Below are 19,566 nucleotides of genomic sequence, written 5' to 3'. Positions count from 1 at the left end.
TAATAATTCACAGTTGGAAACATTAAAACCAAATTATATTCTTTGAACCAAAAGATTTAAGAAAATATTCAATTGAAACCCATAACACTTGTATAAAACTACAAACTGTTATGAAATATAAACTGATAAAAAATGATAAGATAAATTTAATTTTGATATGACATGGAGTAATGTACATGTAAAACTGTATGGTTCGCCTTATGTTAAATATTAAAGATGGAATTCATAAGTAAATAAATTTTAAATCACTGTTAACCAGTGTAATATGATATTTTGATTAATTATACAAAACTCTGATTCCATTACAACAATAAAATGTCTAAAGCATGCTTAATACATTAAATAGTTTTTATACTTTTTACACTTAACGTTCCAAAAAAACATAAATGTAAATCCTACCATTAGAACAATTTATCAATACATGAAGAAGCACAGAAAATCACTTATTGAATAAATAGTAACATTAAAACATTTAAGTAGCTTATATAATTGTTAAGAAGAAACGTTATATGACAATCGTGTTTTATAGAGATTTGTTTAGATTTGTAAAATTTAATTTGTAATGACAAAATGAACTTACAATCAATAATCATTACAAAAGAAATTGCAAAAAATCATTGATGTTTATGTAATTGTTATCGTTCATCTTCAACGTAGATAGAATATTAGTAGTTTCACAGGTATTACAAATGCAAGATCCATGCCCAGCTTACATTGACAATCCGCGGTACTGGTATCTAGAAAAAAATTGTCAATTAATTGAGTATAAAGGATGGAAGTTTAAATGTCACTATTAAATACCATATGAAAAATATATACAAATCTATTACCTAGAACAAATCCTAATAATTCACAGTTGGAAACATTAAAACCAAATTATATTCTTTGAACCAAAAGATTTAAGAAAATATTCAATTGAAACCCATAACACTTGTATAAAACTACAAACTGTTATGAAATATAAACTGATAAAAAATGATAAGATAAATTTAATTTTGATATGACATGGAGTAATGTACATGTAAAACTGTATGGTTCGCCTTATGTTAAATATTAAAGATGGAATTCATAAGTAAATAAATTTTAAATCACTGTTAACCAGTGTAATATGATATTTTGATTAATTATACAAAACTCTGATTCCATTACAACAATAAAATGTCTAAAGCATGCTTAATACATTAAATAGTTTTTATACTTTTTACACTTAACGTTCCAAAAAAACATAAATGTAAATCCTACCATTAGAACAATTTATCAATACATGAAGAAGCACAGAAAATCACTTATTGAATAAATAGTAACATTAAAACATTTAAGTAGCTTATATAATTGTTAAGAAGAAACGTTATATGACAATCGTGTTTTATAGAGATTTGTTTAGATTTGTAAAATTTAATTTGTAATGACAAAATGAACTTACAATCAATAATCATTACAAAAGAAATTGCAAAAAATCATTGATGTTTATGTAATTGTTATCGTTCATCTTCAACGTAGATAGAATATTAGTAGTTTCACAGGTATTACAAATGCAAGATCCATGCCCAGCTTACATTGACAATCCGCGGTACTGGTATCTAGAAAAAAATTGTCAATTAATTGAGTATAAAGGATGGAAGTTTAAATGTCACTATTAAATACCATATGAAAAATATATACAAATCTATTACCTAGAACAAATCCTAATAATTCACAGTTGGAAACATTAAAACCAAATTATATTCTTTGAACCAAAAGATTTAAGAAAATATTCAATTGAAACCCATAACACTTGTATAAAACTACAAACTGTTATGAAATATAAACTGATAAAAAATGATAAGATAAATTTAATTTTGATATGACATGGAGTAATGTACATGTAAAACTGTATGGTTCGCCTTATGTTAAATATTAAAGATGGAATTCATAAGTAAATAAATTTTAAATCACTGTTAACCAGTGTAATATGATATTTTGATTAATTATACAAAACTCTGATTCCATTACAACAATAAAATGTCTAAAGCATGCTTAATACATTAAATAGTTTTTATACTTTTTACACTTAACGTTCCAAAAAAACATAAATGTAAATCCTACCATTAGAACAATTTATCAATACATGAAGAAGCACAGAAAATCACTTATTGAATAAATAGTAACATTAAAACATTTAAGTAGCTTATATAATTGTTAAGAAGAAACGTTATATGACAATCGTGTTTTATAGAGATTTGTTTAGATTTGTAAAATTTAATTTGTAATGACAAAATGAACTTACAATCAATAATCATTACAAAAGAAATTGCAAAAAATCATTGATGTTTATGTAATTGTTATCGTTCATCTTCAACGTAGATAGAATATTAGTAGTTTCACAGGTATTACAAATGCAAGATCCATGCCCAGCTTACATTGACAATCCGCGGTACTGGTATCTAGAAAAAAATTGTCAATTAATTGAGTATAAAGGATGGAAGTTTAAATGTCACTATTAAATACCATATGAAAAATATATACAAATCTATTACCTAGAACAAATCCTAATAATTCACAGTTGGAAACATTAAAACCAAATTATATTCTTTGAACCAAAAGATTTAAGAAAATATTCAATTGAAACCCATAACACTTGTATAAAACTACAAACTGTTATGAAATATAAACTGATAAAAAATGATAAGATAAATTTAATTTTGATATGACATGGAGTAATGTACATGTAAAACTGTATGGTTCGCCTTATGTTAAATATTAAAGATGGAATTCATAAGTAAATAAATTTTAAATCACTGTTAACCAGTGTAATATGATATTTTGATTAATTATACAAAACTCTGATTCCATTACAACAATAAAATGTCTAAAGCATGCTTAATACATTAAATAGTTTTTATACTTTTTACACTTAACGTTCCAAAAAAACATAAATGTAAATCCTACCATTAGAACAATTTATCAATACATGAAGAAGCACAGAAAATCACTTATTGAATAAATAGTAACATTAAAACATTTAAGTAGCTTATATAATTGTTAAGAAGAAACGTTATATGACAATCGTGTTTTATAGAGATTTGTTTAGATTTGTAAAATTTAATTTGTAATGACAAAATGAACTTACAATCAATAATCATTACAAAAGAAATTGCAAAAAATCATTGATGTTTATGTAATTGTTATCGTTCATCTTCAACGTAGATAGAATATTAGTAGTTTCACAGGTATTACAAATGCAAGATCCATGCCCAGCTTACATTGACAATCCGCGGTACTGGTATCTAGAAAAAAATTGTCAATTAATTGAGTATAAAGGATGGAAGTTTAAATGTCACTATTAAATACCATATGAAAAATATATACAAATCTATTACCTAGAACAAATCCTAATAATTCACAGTTGGAAACATTAAAACCAAATTATATTCTTTGAACCAAAAGATTTAAGAAAATATTCAATTGAAACCCATAACACTTGTATAAAACTACAAACTGTTATGAAATATAAACTGATAAAAAATGATAAGATAAATTTAATTTTGATATGACATGGAGTAATGTACATGTAAAACTGTATGGTTCGCCTTATGTTAAATATTAAAGATGGAATTCATAAGTAAATAAATTTTAAATCACTGTTAACCAGTGTAATATGATATTTTGATTAATTATACAAAACTCTGATTCCATTACAACAATAAAATGTCTAAAGCATGCTTAATACATTAAATAGTTTTTATACTTTTTACACTTAACGTTCCAAAAAAACATAAATGTAAATCCTACCATTAGAACAATTTATCAATACATGAAGAAGCACAGAAAATCACTTATTGAATAAATAGTAACATTAAAACATTTAAGTAGCTTATATAATTGTTAAGAAGAAACGTTATATGACAATCGTGTTTTATAGAGATTTGTTTAGATTTGTAAAATTTAATTTGTAATGACAAAATGAACTTACAATCAATAATCATTACAAAAGAAATTGCAAAAAATCATTGATGTTTATGTAATTGTTATCGTTCATCTTCAACGTAGATAGAATATTAGTAGTTTCACAGGTATTACAAATGCAAGATCCATGCCCAGCTTACATTGACAATCCGCGGTACTGGTATCTAGAAAAAAATTGTCAATTAATTGAGTATAAAGGATGGAAGTTTAAATGTCACTATTAAATACCATATGAAAAATATATACAAATCTATTACCTAGAACAAATCCTAATAATTCACAGTTGGAAACATTAAAACCAAATTATATTCTTTGAACCAAAAGATTTAAGAAAATATTCAATTGAAACCCATAACACTTGTATAAAACTACAAACTGTTATGAAATATAAACTGATAAAAAATGATAAGATAAATTTAATTTTGATATGACATGGAGTAATGTACATGTAAAACTGTATGGTTCGCCTTATGTTAAATATTAAAGATGGAATTCATAAGTAAATAAATTTTAAATCACTGTTAACCAGTGTAATATGATATTTTGATTAATTATACAAAACTCTGATTCCATTACAACAATAAAATGTCTAAAGCATGCTTAATACATTAAATAGTTTTTATACTTTTTACACTTAACGTTCCAAAAAAACATAAATGTAAATCCTACCATTAGAACAATTTATCAATACATGAAGAAGCACAGAAAATCACTTATTGAATAAATAGTAACATTAAAACATTTAAGTAGCTTATATAATTGTTAAGAAGAAACGTTATATGACAATCGTGTTTTATAGAGATTTGTTTAGATTTGTAAAATTTAATTTGTAATGACAAAATGAACTTACAATCAATAATCATTACAAAAGAAATTGCAAAAAATCATTGATGTTTATGTAATTGTTATCGTTCATCTTCAACGTAGATAGAATATTAGTAGTTTCACAGGTATTACAAATGCAAGATCCATGCCCAGCTTACATTGACAATCCGCGGTACTGGTATCTAGAAAAAAATTGTCAATTAATTGAGTATAAAGGATGGAAGTTTAAATGTCACTATTAAATACCATATGAAAAATATATACAAATCTATTACCTAGAACAAATCCTAATAATTCACAGTTGGAAACATTAAAACCAAATTATATTCTTTGAACCAAAAGATTTAAGAAAATATTCAATTGAAACCCATAACACTTGTATAAAACTACAAACTGTTATGAAATATAAACTGATAAAAAATGATAAGATAAATTTAATTTTGATATGACATGGAGTAATGTACATGTAAAACTGTATGGTTCGCCTTATGTTAAATATTAAAGATGGAATTCATAAGTAAATAAATTTTAAATCACTGTTAACCAGTGTAATATGATATTTTGATTAATTATACAAAACTCTGATTCCATTACAACAATAAAATGTCTAAAGCATGCTTAATACATTAAATAGTTTTTATACTTTTTACACTTAACGTTCCAAAAAAACATAAATGTAAATCCTACCATTAGAACAATTTATCAATACATGAAGAAGCACAGAAAATCACTTATTGAATAAATAGTAACATTAAAACATTTAAGTAGCTTATATAATTGTTAAGAAGAAACGTTATATGACAATCGTGTTTTATAGAGATTTGTTTAGATTTGTAAAATTTAATTTGTAATGACAAAATGAACTTACAATCAATAATCATTACAAAAGAAATTGCAAAAAATCATTGATGTTTATGTAATTGTTATCGTTCATCTTCAACGTAGATAGAATATTAGTAGTTTCACAGGTATTACAAATGCAAGATCCATGCCCAGCTTACATTGACAATCCGCGGTACTGGTATCTAGAAAAAAATTGTCAATTAATTGAGTATAAAGGATGGAAGTTTAAATGTCACTATTAAATACCATATGAAAAATATATACAAATCTATTACCTAGAACAAATCCTAATAATTCACAGTTGGAAACATTAAAACCAAATTATATTCTTTGAACCAAAAGATTTAAGAAAATATTCAATTGAAACCCATAACACTTGTATAAAACTACAAACTGTTATGAAATATAAACTGATAAAAAATGATAAGATAAATTTAATTTTGATATGACATGGAGTAATGTACATGTAAAACTGTATGGTTCGCCTTATGTTAAATATTAAAGATGGAATTCATAAGTAAATAAATTTTAAATCACTGTTAACCAGTGTAATATGATATTTTGATTAATTATACAAAACTCTGATTCCATTACAACAATAAAATGTCTAAAGCATGCTTAATACATTAAATAGTTTTTATACTTTTTACACTTAACGTTCCAAAAAAACATAAATGTAAATCCTACCATTAGAACAATTTATCAATACATGAAGAAGCACAGAAAATCACTTATTGAATAAATAGTAACATTAAAACATTTAAGTAGCTTATATAATTGTTAAGAAGAAACGTTATATGACAATCGTGTTTTATAGAGATTTGTTTAGATTTGTAAAATTTAATTTGTAATGACAAAATGAACTTACAATCAATAATCATTACAAAAGAAATTGCAAAAAATCATTGATGTTTATGTAATTGTTATCGTTCATCTTCAACGTAGATAGAATATTAGTAGTTTCACAGGTATTACAAATGCAAGATCCATGCCCAGCTTACATTGACAATCCGCGGTACTGGTATCTAGAAAAAAATTGTCAATTAATTGAGTATAAAGGATGGAAGTTTAAATGTCACTATTAAATACCATATGAAAAATATATACAAATCTATTACCTAGAACAAATCCTAATAATTCACAGTTGGAAACATTAAAACCAAATTATATTCTTTGAACCAAAAGATTTAAGAAAATATTCAATTGAAACCCATAACACTTGTATAAAACTACAAACTGTTATGAAATATAAACTGATAAAAAATGATAAGATAAATTTAATTTTGATATGACATGGAGTAATGTACATGTAAAACTGTATGGTTCGCCTTATGTTAAATATTAAAGATGGAATTCATAAGTAAATAAATTTTAAATCACTGTTAACCAGTGTAATATGATATTTTGATTAATTATACAAAACTCTGATTCCATTACAACAATAAAATGTCTAAAGCATGCTTAATACATTAAATAGTTTTTATACTTTTTACACTTAACGTTCCAAAAAAACATAAATGTAAATCCTACCATTAGAACAATTTATCAATACATGAAGAAGCACAGAAAATCACTTATTGAATAAATAGTAACATTAAAACATTTAAGTAGCTTATATAATTGTTAAGAAGAAACGTTATATGACAATCGTGTTTTATAGAGATTTGTTTAGATTTGTAAAATTTAATTTGTAATGACAAAATGAACTTACAATCAATAATCATTACAAAAGAAATTGCAAAAAATCATTGATGTTTATGTAATTGTTATCGTTCATCTTCAACGTAGATAGAATATTAGTAGTTTCACAGGTATTACAAATGCAAGATCCATGCCCAGCTTACATTGACAATCCGCGGTACTGGTATCTAGAAAAAAATTGTCAATTAATTGAGTATAAAGGATGGAAGTTTAAATGTCACTATTAAATACCATATGAAAAATATATACAAATCTATTACCTAGAACAAATCCTAATAATTCACAGTTGGAAACATTAAAACCAAATTATATTCTTTGAACCAAAAGATTTAAGAAAATATTCAATTGAAACCCATAACACTTGTATAAAACTACAAACTGTTATGAAATATAAACTGATAAAAAATGATAAGATAAATTTAATTTTGATATGACATGGAGTAATGTACATGTAAAACTGTATGGTTCGCCTTATGTTAAATATTAAAGATGGAATTCATAAGTAAATAAATTTTAAATCACTGTTAACCAGTGTAATATGATATTTTGATTAATTATACAAAACTCTGATTCCATTACAACAATAAAATGTCTAAAGCATGCTTAATACATTAAATAGTTTTTATACTTTTTACACTTAACGTTCCAAAAAAACATAAATGTAAATCCTACCATTAGAACAATTTATCAATACATGAAGAAGCACAGAAAATCACTTATTGAATAAATAGTAACATTAAAACATTTAAGTAGCTTATATAATTGTTAAGAAGAAACGTTATATGACAATCGTGTTTTATAGAGATTTGTTTAGATTTGTAAAATTTAATTTGTAATGACAAAATGAACTTACAATCAATAATCATTACAAAAGAAATTGCAAAAAATCATTGATGTTTATGTAATTGTTATCGTTCATCTTCAACGTAGATAGAATATTAGTAGTTTCACAGGTATTACAAATGCAAGATCCATGCCCAGCTTACATTGACAATCCGCGGTACTGGTATCTAGAAAAAAATTGTCAATTAATTGAGTATAAAGGATGGAAGTTTAAATGTCACTATTAAATACCATATGAAAAATATATACAAATCTATTACCTAGAACAAATCCTAATAATTCACAGTTGGAAACATTAAAACCAAATTATATTCTTTGAACCAAAAGATTTAAGAAAATATTCAATTGAAACCCATAACACTTGTATAAAACTACAAACTGTTATGAAATATAAACTGATAAAAAATGATAAGATAAATTTAATTTTGATATGACATGGAGTAATGTACATGTAAAACTGTATGGTTCGCCTTATGTTAAATATTAAAGATGGAATTCATAAGTAAATAAATTTTAAATCACTGTTAACCAGTGTAATATGATATTTTGATTAATTATACAAAACTCTGATTCCATTACAACAATAAAATGTCTAAAGCATGCTTAATACATTAAATAGTTTTTATACTTTTTACACTTAACGTTCCAAAAAAACATAAATGTAAATCCTACCATTAGAACAATTTATCAATACATGAAGAAGCACAGAAAATCACTTATTGAATAAATAGTAACATTAAAACATTTAAGTAGCTTATATAATTGTTAAGAAGAAACGTTATATGACAATCGTGTTTTATAGAGATTTGTTTAGATTTGTAAAATTTAATTTGTAATGACAAAATGAACTTACAATCAATAATCATTACAAAAGAAATTGCAAAAAATCATTGATGTTTATGTAATTGTTATCGTTCATCTTCAACGTAGATAGAATATTAGTAGTTTCACAGGTATTACAAATGCAAGATCCATGCCCAGCTTACATTGACAATCCGCGGTACTGGTATCTAGAAAAAAATTGTCAATTAATTGAGTATAAAGGATGGAAGTTTAAATGTCACTATTAAATACCATATGAAAAATATATACAAATCTATTACCTAGAACAAATCCTAATAATTCACAGTTGGAAACATTAAACCAAATTATATTCTTTGAACCAAAAGATTTAAGAAAATATTCAATTGAAACCCATAACACTTGTATAAAACTACAAACTGTTATGAAATATAAACTGATAAAAAATGATAAGATAAATTTAATTTTGATATGACATGGAGTAATGTACATGTAAAACTGTATGGTTCGCCTTATGTTAAATATTAAAGATGGAATTCATAAGTAAATAAATTTTAAATCACTGTTAACCAGTGTAATATGATATTTTGATTAATTATACAAAACTCTGATTCCATTACAACAATAAAATGTCTAAAGCATGCTTAATACATTAAATAGTTTTTATACTTTTTACACTTAACGTTCCAAAAAAACATAAATGTAAATCCTACCATTAGAACAATTTATCAATACATGAAGAAGCACAGAAAATCACTTATTGAATAAATAGTAACATTAAAACATTTAAGTAGCTTATATAATTGTTAAGAAGAAACGTTATATGACAATCGTGTTTTATAGAGATTTGTTTAGATTTGTAAAATTTAATTTGTAATGACAAAATGAACTTACAATCAATAATCATTACAAAAGAAATTGCAAAAAATCATTGATGTTTATGTAATTGTTATCGTTCATCTTCAACGTAGATAGAATATTAGTAGTTTCACAGGTATTACAAATGCAAGATCCATGCCCAGCTTACATTGACAATCCGCGGTACTGGTATCTAGAAAAAAATTGTCAATTAATTGAGTATAAAGGATGGAAGTTTAAATGTCACTATTAAATACCATATGAAAAATATATACAAATCTATTACCTAGAACAAATCCTAATAATTCACAGTTGGAAACATTAAAACCAAATTATATTCTTTGAACCAAAAGATTTAAGAAAATATTCAATTGAAACCCATAACACTTGTATAAAACTACAAACTGTTATGAAATATAAACTGATAAAAAATGATAAGATAAATTTAATTTTGATATGACATGGAGTAATGTACATGTAAAACTGTATGGTTCGCCTTATGTTAAATATTAAAGATGGAATTCATAAGTAAATAAATTTTAAATCACTGTTAACCAGTGTAATATGATATTTTGATTAATTATACAAAACTCTGATTCCATTACAACAATAAAATGTCTAAAGCATGCTTAATACATTAAATAGTTTTTATACTTTTTACACTTAACGTTCCAAAAAAACATAAATGTAAATCCTACCATTAGAACAATTTATCAATACATGAAGAAGCACAGAAAATCACTTATTGAATAAATAGTAACATTAAAACATTTAAGTAGCTTATATAATTGTTAAGAAGAAACGTTATATGACAATCGTGTTTTATAGAGATTTGTTTAGATTTGTAAAATTTAATTTGTAATGACAAAATGAACTTACAATCAATAATCATTACAAAAGAAATTGCAAAAAATCATTGATGTTTATGTAATTGTTATCGTTCATCTTCAACGTAGATAGAATATTAGTAGTTTCACAGGTATTACAAATGCAAGATCCATGCCCAGCTTACATTGACAATCCGCGGTACTGGTATCTAGAAAAAAATTGTCAATTAATTGAGTATAAAGGATGGAAGTTTAAATGTCACTATTAAATACCATATGAAAAATATATACAAATCTATTACCTAGAACAAATCCTAATAATTCACAGTTGGAAACATTAAAACCAAATTATATTCTTTGAACCAAAAGATTTAAGAAAATATTCAATTGAAACCCATAACACTTGTATAAAACTACAAACTGTTATGAAATATAAACTGATAAAAAATGATAAGATAAATTTAATTTTGATATGACATGGAGTAATGTACATGTAAAACTGTATGGTTCGCCTTATGTTAAATATTAAAGATGGAATTCATAAGTAAATAAATTTTAAATCACTGTTAACCAGTGTAATATGATATTTTGATTAATTATACAAAACTCTGATTCCATTACAACAATAAAATGTCTAAAGCATGCTTAATACATTAAATAGTTTTTATACTTTTTACACTTAACGTTCCAAAAAAACATAAATGTAAATCCTACCATTAGAACAATTTATCAATACATGAAGAAGCACAGAAAATCACTTATTGAATAAATAGTAACATTAAAACATTTAAGTAGCTTATATAATTGTTAAGAAGAAACGTTATATGACAATCGTGTTTTATAGAGATTTGTTTAGATTTGTAAAATTTAATTTGTAATGACAAAATGAACTTACAATCAATAATCATTACAAAAGAAATTGCAAAAAATCATTGATGTTTATGTAATTGTTATCGTTCATCTTCAACGTAGATAGAATATTAGTAGTTTCACAGGTATTACAAATGCAAGATCCATGCCCAGCTTACATTGACAATCCGCGGTACTGGTATCTAGAAAAAAATTGTCAATTAATTGAGTATAAAGGATGGAAGTTTAAATGTCACTATTAAATACCATATGAAAAATATATACAAATCTATTACCTAGAACAAATCCTAATAATTCACAGTTGGAAACATTAAATCCAAATTATATTCTTTGAACCAAAAGATTTAAGAAAATATTCAATTGAAACCCATAACACTTGTATAAAACTACAAACTGTTATGAAATATAAACTGATAAAAAATGATAAGATAAATTTAATTTTGATATGACATGGAGTAATGTACATGTAAAACTGTATGGTTCGCCTTATGTTAAATATTAAAGATGGAATTCATAAGTAAATAAATTTTAAATCACTGTTAACCAGTGTAATATGATATTTTGATTAATTATACAAAACTCTGATTCCATTACAACAATAAAATGTCTAAAGCATGCTTAATACATTAAATAGTTTTTATACTTTTTACACTTAACGTTCCAAAAAAACATAAATGTAAATCCTACCATTAGAACAATTTATCAATACATGAAGAAGCACAGAAAATCACTTATTGAATAAATAGTAACATTAAAACATTTAAGTAGCTTATATAATTGTTAAGAAGAAACGTTATATGACAATGGTGTTTTATAGAGATTTGTTTAGATTTGTAAAATTTAATTTGTAATGACAAAATGAACTTACAATCAATAATCATTACAAAAGAAATTGCAAAAAATCATTGATGTTTATGTAATTGTTATCGTTCATCTTCAACGTAGATAGAATATTAGTAGTTTCACAGGTATTACAAATGCAAGATCCATGCCCAGCTTACATTGACAATCCGCGGTACTGGTATCTAGAAAAAAATTGTCAATTAATTGAGTATAAAGGATGGAAGTTTAAATGTCACTATTAAATACCATATGAAAAATATATACAAATCTATTACCTAGAACAAATCCTAATAATTCACAGTTGGAAACATTAAATCCAAATTATATTCTTTGAACCAAAAGATTTAAGAAAATATTCAATTGAAACCCATAACACTTGTATAAAACTACAAACTGTTATGAAATATAAACTGATAAAAAATGATAAGATAAATTTAATTTTGATATGACATGGAGTAATGTACATGTAAAACTGTATGGTTCGCCTTATGTTAAATATTAAAGATGGAATTCATAAGTAAATAAATTTTAAATCACTGTTAACCAGTGTAATATGATATTTTGATTAATTATACAAAACTCTGATTCCATTACAACAATAAAATGTCTAAAGCATGCTTAATACATTAAATAGTTTTTATACTTTTTACACTTAACGTTCCAAAAAAACATAAATGTAAATCCTACCATTAGAACAATTTATCAATACATGAAGAAGCACAGAAAATCACTTATTGAATAAATAGTAACATTAAAACATTTAAGTAGCTTATATAATTGTTAAGAAGAAACGTTATATGACAATGGTGTTTTATAGAGATTTGTTTAGATTTGTAAAATTTAATTTGTAATGACAAAATGAACTTACAATCAATAATCATTACAAAAGAAATTGCAATAAATCATTGATGTTTATGTAATTGTTATCGTTCATCTTCAACGTAGATAGAATATTAGTAGTTTCACAGGTATTACAAATGCAAGATCCATGCCCAGCTTACATTGACAATCCGCGGTACTGGTATCTAGAAAAAAATTGTCAATTAATTGAGTATAAAGGATGGAAGTTTAAATGTCACTATTAAATACCATATGAAAAATATATACAAATCTATTACCTAGAACAAATCCTAATAATTCACAGTTGGAAACATTAAATCCAAATTATATTCTTTGAACCAAAAGATTTAAGAAAATATTCAATTGAAACCCATAACACTTGTATAAAACTACAAACTGTTATGAAATATAAACTGATAAAAAATGATAAGATAAATTTAATTTTGATATGACATGGAGTAATGTACATGTAAAACTGTATGGTTCGCCTTATGTTAAATATTAAAGATGGAATTCATAAGTAAATAAATTTTAAATCACTGTTAACCAGTGTAATTTGATATTTTGATTAATATACAAAACTCTGATTCCATTACAACAATAAAATGTCTAAAGCATGCTTAATACATTAAATAGTTTTTATACTTTTTACACTTAACGTTCCAAAAAAACATAAATGTAAATCCTACCATTAGAACAATTTATCAATACATGAAGAAGCACAGAAAATCACTTATTGAATAAATAGTAACATTAAAACATTTAAGTAGCTTATATAATTGTTAAGAAGAAACGTTATATGACAATGGTGTTTTATAGAGATTTGTTTAGATTTGTAAAATTTAATTTGTAATGACAAAATGAACTTACAATCAATAATCATTACAAAAGAAATTGCAAAAAATCATTGATGTTTATGTAATTGTTATCGTTCATCTTCAACGTAGATAGAATATTAGTAGTTTCACAGGTATTACAAATGCAAGATCCATGCCCAGCTTACATTGACAATCCGCGGTACTGGTATCTAGAAAAAAATTGTCAATTAATTGAGTATAAAGGATGGAAGTTTAAATGTCACTATTAAATACCATATGAAAAATATATACAAATCTATTACCTAGAACAAATCCTAATAATTCACAGTTGGAAACATTAAATCCAAATTATATTCTTTGAACCAAAAGATTTAAGAAAATATTCAATTGAAACCCATAACACTTGTATAAAACTACAAACTGTTATGAAATATAAACTGATAAAAAATGATAAGATAAATTTAATTTTGATATGACATGGAGTAATGTACATGTAAAACTGTATGGTTCGCCTTATGTTAAATATTAAAGATGGAATTCATAAGTAAATAAATTTTAAATCACTGTTAACCAGTGTAATATGATATTTTGATTAATTATACAAAACTCTGATTCCATTACAACAATAAAATGTCTAAAGCATGCTTAATACATTAAATAGTTTTTATACTTTTTACACTTAACGTTCCAAAAAAACATAAATGTAAATCCTACCATTAGAACAATTTATCAATACATGAAGAAGCACAGAAAATCACTTATTGAATAAATAGTAACATTAAAACATTTAAGTAGCTTATATAATTGTTAAGAAGAAACGTTATATGACAATGGTGTTTTATAGAGATTTGTTTAGATTTGTAAAATTTAATTTGTAATGACAAAATGAACTTACAATCAATAATCATTACAAAAGAAATTGCAAAAAATCATTGATGTTTATGTAATTGTTATCGTTCATCTTCAACGTAGATAGAATATTAGTAGTTTCACAGGTATTACAAATGCAAGATCCATGCCCAGCTTACATTGACAATCCGCGGTACTGGTATCTAGAAAAAAATTGTCAATTAATTGAGTATAAAGGATGGAAGTTTAAATGTCACTATTAAATACCATATGAAAAATATATACAAATCTATTACCTAGAACAAATCCTAATAATTCACAGTTGGAAACATTAAATCCAAATTATATTCTTTGAACCAAAAGATTTAAGAAAATATTCAATTGAAACCCATAACACTTGTATAAAACTACAAACTGTTATGAAATATAAACTGATAAAAAATGATAAGATAAATTTAATTTTGATATGACATGGAGTAATGTACATGTAAAACTGTATGGTTCGCCTTATGTTAAATATTAAAGATGGAATTCATAAGTAAATAAATTTTAAATCACTGTTAACCAGTGTAATATGATATTTTGATTAATTATACAAAACTCTGATTCCATTACAACAATAAAATGTCTAAAGCATGCTTAATACATTAAATAGTTTTTATACTTTTTACACTTAACGTCCAAAAAAACATAAATGTAAATCCTACCATTAGAACAATTTATCAATACATGAAGAAGCACAGAAAATCACTTATTGAATAAATAGTAACATTAAAACATTTAAGTAGCTTATATAATTGTTAAGAAGAAACGTTATATGACAATCGTGTTTTATAGAGATTTGTTTAGATTTGTAAAATTTAATTTGTAATGACAAAATGAACTTACAATCAATAATCATTACAAAAGAAATTGCAAAAAATCATTGATGTTTATGTAATTGTTATCGTTCATCTTCAACGTAGATAGAATATTAGTAGTTTCACAGGTATTACAAATGCAAGATCCATGCCCAGCTTACATTGACAATCCGCGGTACTGGTATCTAGAAAAAAATTGTCAATTAATTGAGTATAAAGGATGGAAGTTTAAATGTCACTATTAAATACCATATGAAAAATATATACAAATCTATTACCTAGAACAAATCCTAATAATTCACAGTTGGAAACATTAAAACCAAATTATATTCTTTGAACCAAAAGATTTAAGAAAATATTCAATTGAAACCCATAACACTTGTATAAAACTACAAACTGTTATGAAATATAAACTGATAAAAAATGATAAGATAAATTTAATTTTGATATGACATGGAGTAATGTACATGTAAAACTGTATGGTTCGCCTTATGTTAAATATTAAAGATGGAATTCATAAGTAAATAAATTTTAAATCACTGTTAACCAGTGTAATATGATATTTTGATTAATTATACAAAACTCTGATTCCATTACAACAATAAAATGTCTAAAGCATGCTTAATACATTAAATAGTTTTTATACTTTTTACACTTAACGTTCCAAAAAAACATAAATGTAATCCTACCATTAGAACAATTTATCAATACATGAAGAAGCACAGAAAATCACTTATTGAATAAATAGTAACATTAAAACATTTAAGTAGCTTATATAATTGTTAAGAAGAAACGTTATATGACAATCGTGTTTTATAGAGATTTGTTTAGATTTGTAAAATTTAATTTGTAATGACAAAATGAACTTACAATCAATAATCATTACAAAAGAAATTGCAAAAAATCATTGATGTTTATGTAATTGTTATCGTTCATCTTCAACGTAGATAGAATATTAGTAGTTTCACAGGTATTACAAATGCAAGATCCATGCCCAGCTTACATTGACAATCCGCGGTACTGGTATCTAGAAAAAAATTGTCAATTAATTGAGTATAAAGGATGGAAGTTTAAATGTCACTATTAAATACCATATGAAAAATATATACAAATCTATTACCTAGAACAAATCCTAATAATTCACAGTTGGAAACATTAAAACCAAATTATATTCTTTGAACCAAAAGATTTAAGAAAATATTCAATTGAAACCCATAACACTTGTATAAAACTACAAACTGTTATGAAATATAAACTGATAAAAAATGATAAGATAAATTTAATTTTGATATGACATGGAGTAATGTACATGTAAAACTGTATGGTTCGCCTTATGTTAAATATTAAAGATGGAATTCATAAGTAAATAAATTTTAAATCACTGTTAACCAGTGTAATATGATATTTTGATTAATTATACAAAACTCTGATTCCATTACAACAATAAAATGTCTAAAGCATGCTTAATACATTAAATAGTTTTTATACTTTTTACACTTAACGTTCCAAAAAACATAAATGTAAATCCTACCATTAGAACAATTTATCAATACATGAAGAAGCACAGAAAATCACTATTGAATAAATAGTAACATTAAAACATTAAGTAGCTATATAATTGTTAAGAAGAAACGTTATATGACAATGGTGTTTTATAGAGATTTGTTTAGATTTGTAAATTTAATTTGTAATGACAAAATGAACTTACAATCAATAATCATTACAAAAGAAATTGCAAAAAATCATTGATGTTTATGTAATTGTTATCGTTCATCTTCAACGTAGATAGAATATTAGTAGTTTCACAGGTATTACAAATGCAAGATCCATGCCCAGCTTACATTGACAATCCGCGGTACTGGTATCTAGAAAAAAATTGTCAATTAATTGAGTATAAAGGATGGAAGTTTAAATGTCACTATTAAATACCATATGAAAAATATATACAAATCTATTACCTAGAACAAATCCTAATAATTCACAGTTGGAAACATTAAAAAAACCAAATTATATTCGTTGAACCAAAAGATTTAGAAATATTCAATTGAAACCCATAACACTTGTATAAAACTACAAACTGTTATGAAATATAAACTGATAAAAAATGATAAGATAAATTTAATTTGATATGACATGGAGTAATGTACATGTAAAACTGTATGGTTCGCCTTATGTTAAATATTAAAGATGGAATTCATAAGTAAATAAATTTTAAATCACTGTTACCAGTGTAATATGATATTTTGATTAATTATACAAACTCTGATTCCATTACAACAATAAAATGTCTAAAGCATGCTTAATACATTAAATAGTTTTTTATATACTTTTTACACTTAACGTTCCAAAAAAACATAAATGTAAATCCTACCATTAGAACAATTTATCAATACATGAAGAAGCACAGAAAAATCACTTATGAATAAATAGTAACATAAAACATTTTAAGTAGCTTATATAATTGTTAAGAAGAAACGTTATATGACAATCGTGTTTTTATAGAGATTTGTTTAGATTTGTAAAATTAAATTTAATTTGTAATGACAAAATGACTTACAATCAATAATCATTACAAAAGAAATTGCAAAAAATCATTGATGTTTTGTAATTGTTATCGTTCATCTTCACGTAGATAGAATATAAGTAGTTTCACAGGTATTACAAATGCAAGATCCATGCCCAGCTTTACGTGACAATCCGCGGTACTGGTATCTAGAAAAAAATTGTCAATTATTGAGTATAAAGGATGGAAGTTTAAATGTCACTATTAAATACCATTGAAAAATATATACAAATCTATTACCTAGAACAAATCCTAATAATTCCAGTTGGAAACATTAAAACCAAATTTAATTCTTGAACCAAAAGATTTAAGAAAATATTCAATTGAAACCCATAACACTTGTTATAAAACTACAACTGTTTAAATATAAACTGATAAAAAATGATAAGATAAATTTAATTTTGATATGACATGGAGTAATGTACATGTAAAACTGTATGGTTCCCTTATGTTAAATATTAAAGATGGAATCATAAGTAAATAAATTTTAAATCACTGTTAACCAGTGTAATTGATATTTTGATTAATTATACAAAACTCTGATTCCATTAAAACAATAAAAATGTCTAAAGCATGCTTAATACATTAAATAGTTTTTATACTTTTTACACTTAACGTCCAAAAAACATAAATGTAAATCCTACCATTAGAACAATTTATCAATACATGAAGAAGCACAGAAATCACTTATTGAATAAATAGTAACATTAAACATTTAAGTAGCTTATATAATTGTTAAGAAGAAACGTTATATGACAATCGTGTTTATGAGATTTGTTTAGATTTGTAAAATTTAATTTGTAATGACAAAATGACTTACAATCAATAATCATTACAAAAGAAATTGCAAAAAATCATTGATGTTTATGTAATTGTTATCGTTCATCTTCAATCAACGTAGATAGAATATTAGTAGTTTCACAGGTATTACAAATGCAAGATCCATGCCCAGCTTACATTGACAATCCGCGGTACTGGTATCTAGAAAAAATTGTCAATTAATTGAGTATAAAGGATGGAATTTAAAATGTCACTATTAAATACCATATGAAAAATATATACAAATCTATACCTAGAACAAATCCTAATAAATTCACAGTTGGAAACATTAAAACCAATTATATTCTTTTAACCAAAAGATTTAAGAAAATATTCAATTGAAAAACCCATAACACTTGTATAAAACTACAAACTGTTATGAAATATAAACTGATAAAAAATGATAAGATAAATTTAATTTTGATATGACATGGAGTTATGTACATGTAAAACTGTATGGT

General features: G+C 24.5%; 1 protein-coding gene across 4 annotated transcripts in view; it reads right to left on the bottom strand.

Annotated features, from left to right (window-relative positions):
- LOC113559873 (F-box only protein 2-like) overlaps positions 1 to 19,166 on the bottom strand; it is a 52,528-nt gene extending 33,362 nt beyond the window's left edge. The window contains exons 1-22 of one of the 4 annotated variants that reach the window (XM_026965654.1): positions 19,107 to 19,166; positions 17,432 to 17,588; positions 16,594 to 16,750; positions 15,752 to 15,908; positions 14,910 to 15,066; positions 14,067 to 14,223; positions 13,225 to 13,381; positions 12,382 to 12,538; positions 11,539 to 11,695; positions 10,696 to 10,852; positions 9,853 to 10,009; positions 9,011 to 9,167; positions 8,168 to 8,324; positions 7,325 to 7,481; positions 6,482 to 6,638; positions 5,639 to 5,795; positions 4,796 to 4,952; positions 3,953 to 4,109; positions 3,110 to 3,266; positions 2,267 to 2,423; positions 1,424 to 1,580; positions 581 to 737 (exon numbers count right to left, since the gene is read on the bottom strand). The gene's annotated coding sequence lies outside the window, so the exon portion shown is untranslated. Of the gene's footprint in view, positions 1 to 580; positions 738 to 1,423; positions 1,581 to 2,266; positions 2,424 to 3,109; positions 3,267 to 3,952; positions 4,110 to 4,795; positions 4,953 to 5,638; positions 5,796 to 6,481; positions 6,639 to 7,324; positions 7,482 to 8,167; positions 8,325 to 9,010; positions 9,168 to 9,852; positions 10,010 to 10,695; positions 10,853 to 11,538; positions 11,696 to 12,381; positions 12,539 to 13,224; positions 13,382 to 14,066; positions 14,224 to 14,909; positions 15,067 to 15,751; positions 15,909 to 16,593; positions 16,751 to 17,431; positions 17,589 to 18,280; positions 18,364 to 19,106 lie in introns of those variants that run through there. The other 3 variants (XM_026965653.1, XM_026965655.1, XM_026965656.2) reach the window with 3 other exon arrangements.
- Between the last annotated feature and the right edge of the window lie 400 nt (positions 19,167 to 19,566).

This window comes from Rhopalosiphum maidis, chromosome 3 (genome assembly GCF_003676215.2).
Source record: "Rhopalosiphum maidis isolate BTI-1 chromosome 3, ASM367621v3, whole genome shotgun sequence".
NCBI lineage: Eukaryota > Metazoa > Arthropoda > Insecta > Hemiptera > Aphididae > Rhopalosiphum > Rhopalosiphum maidis.
Note: the sequence above shows the minus strand (reverse complement) of the source record. Positions and strands in the feature narration are given on the sequence as shown.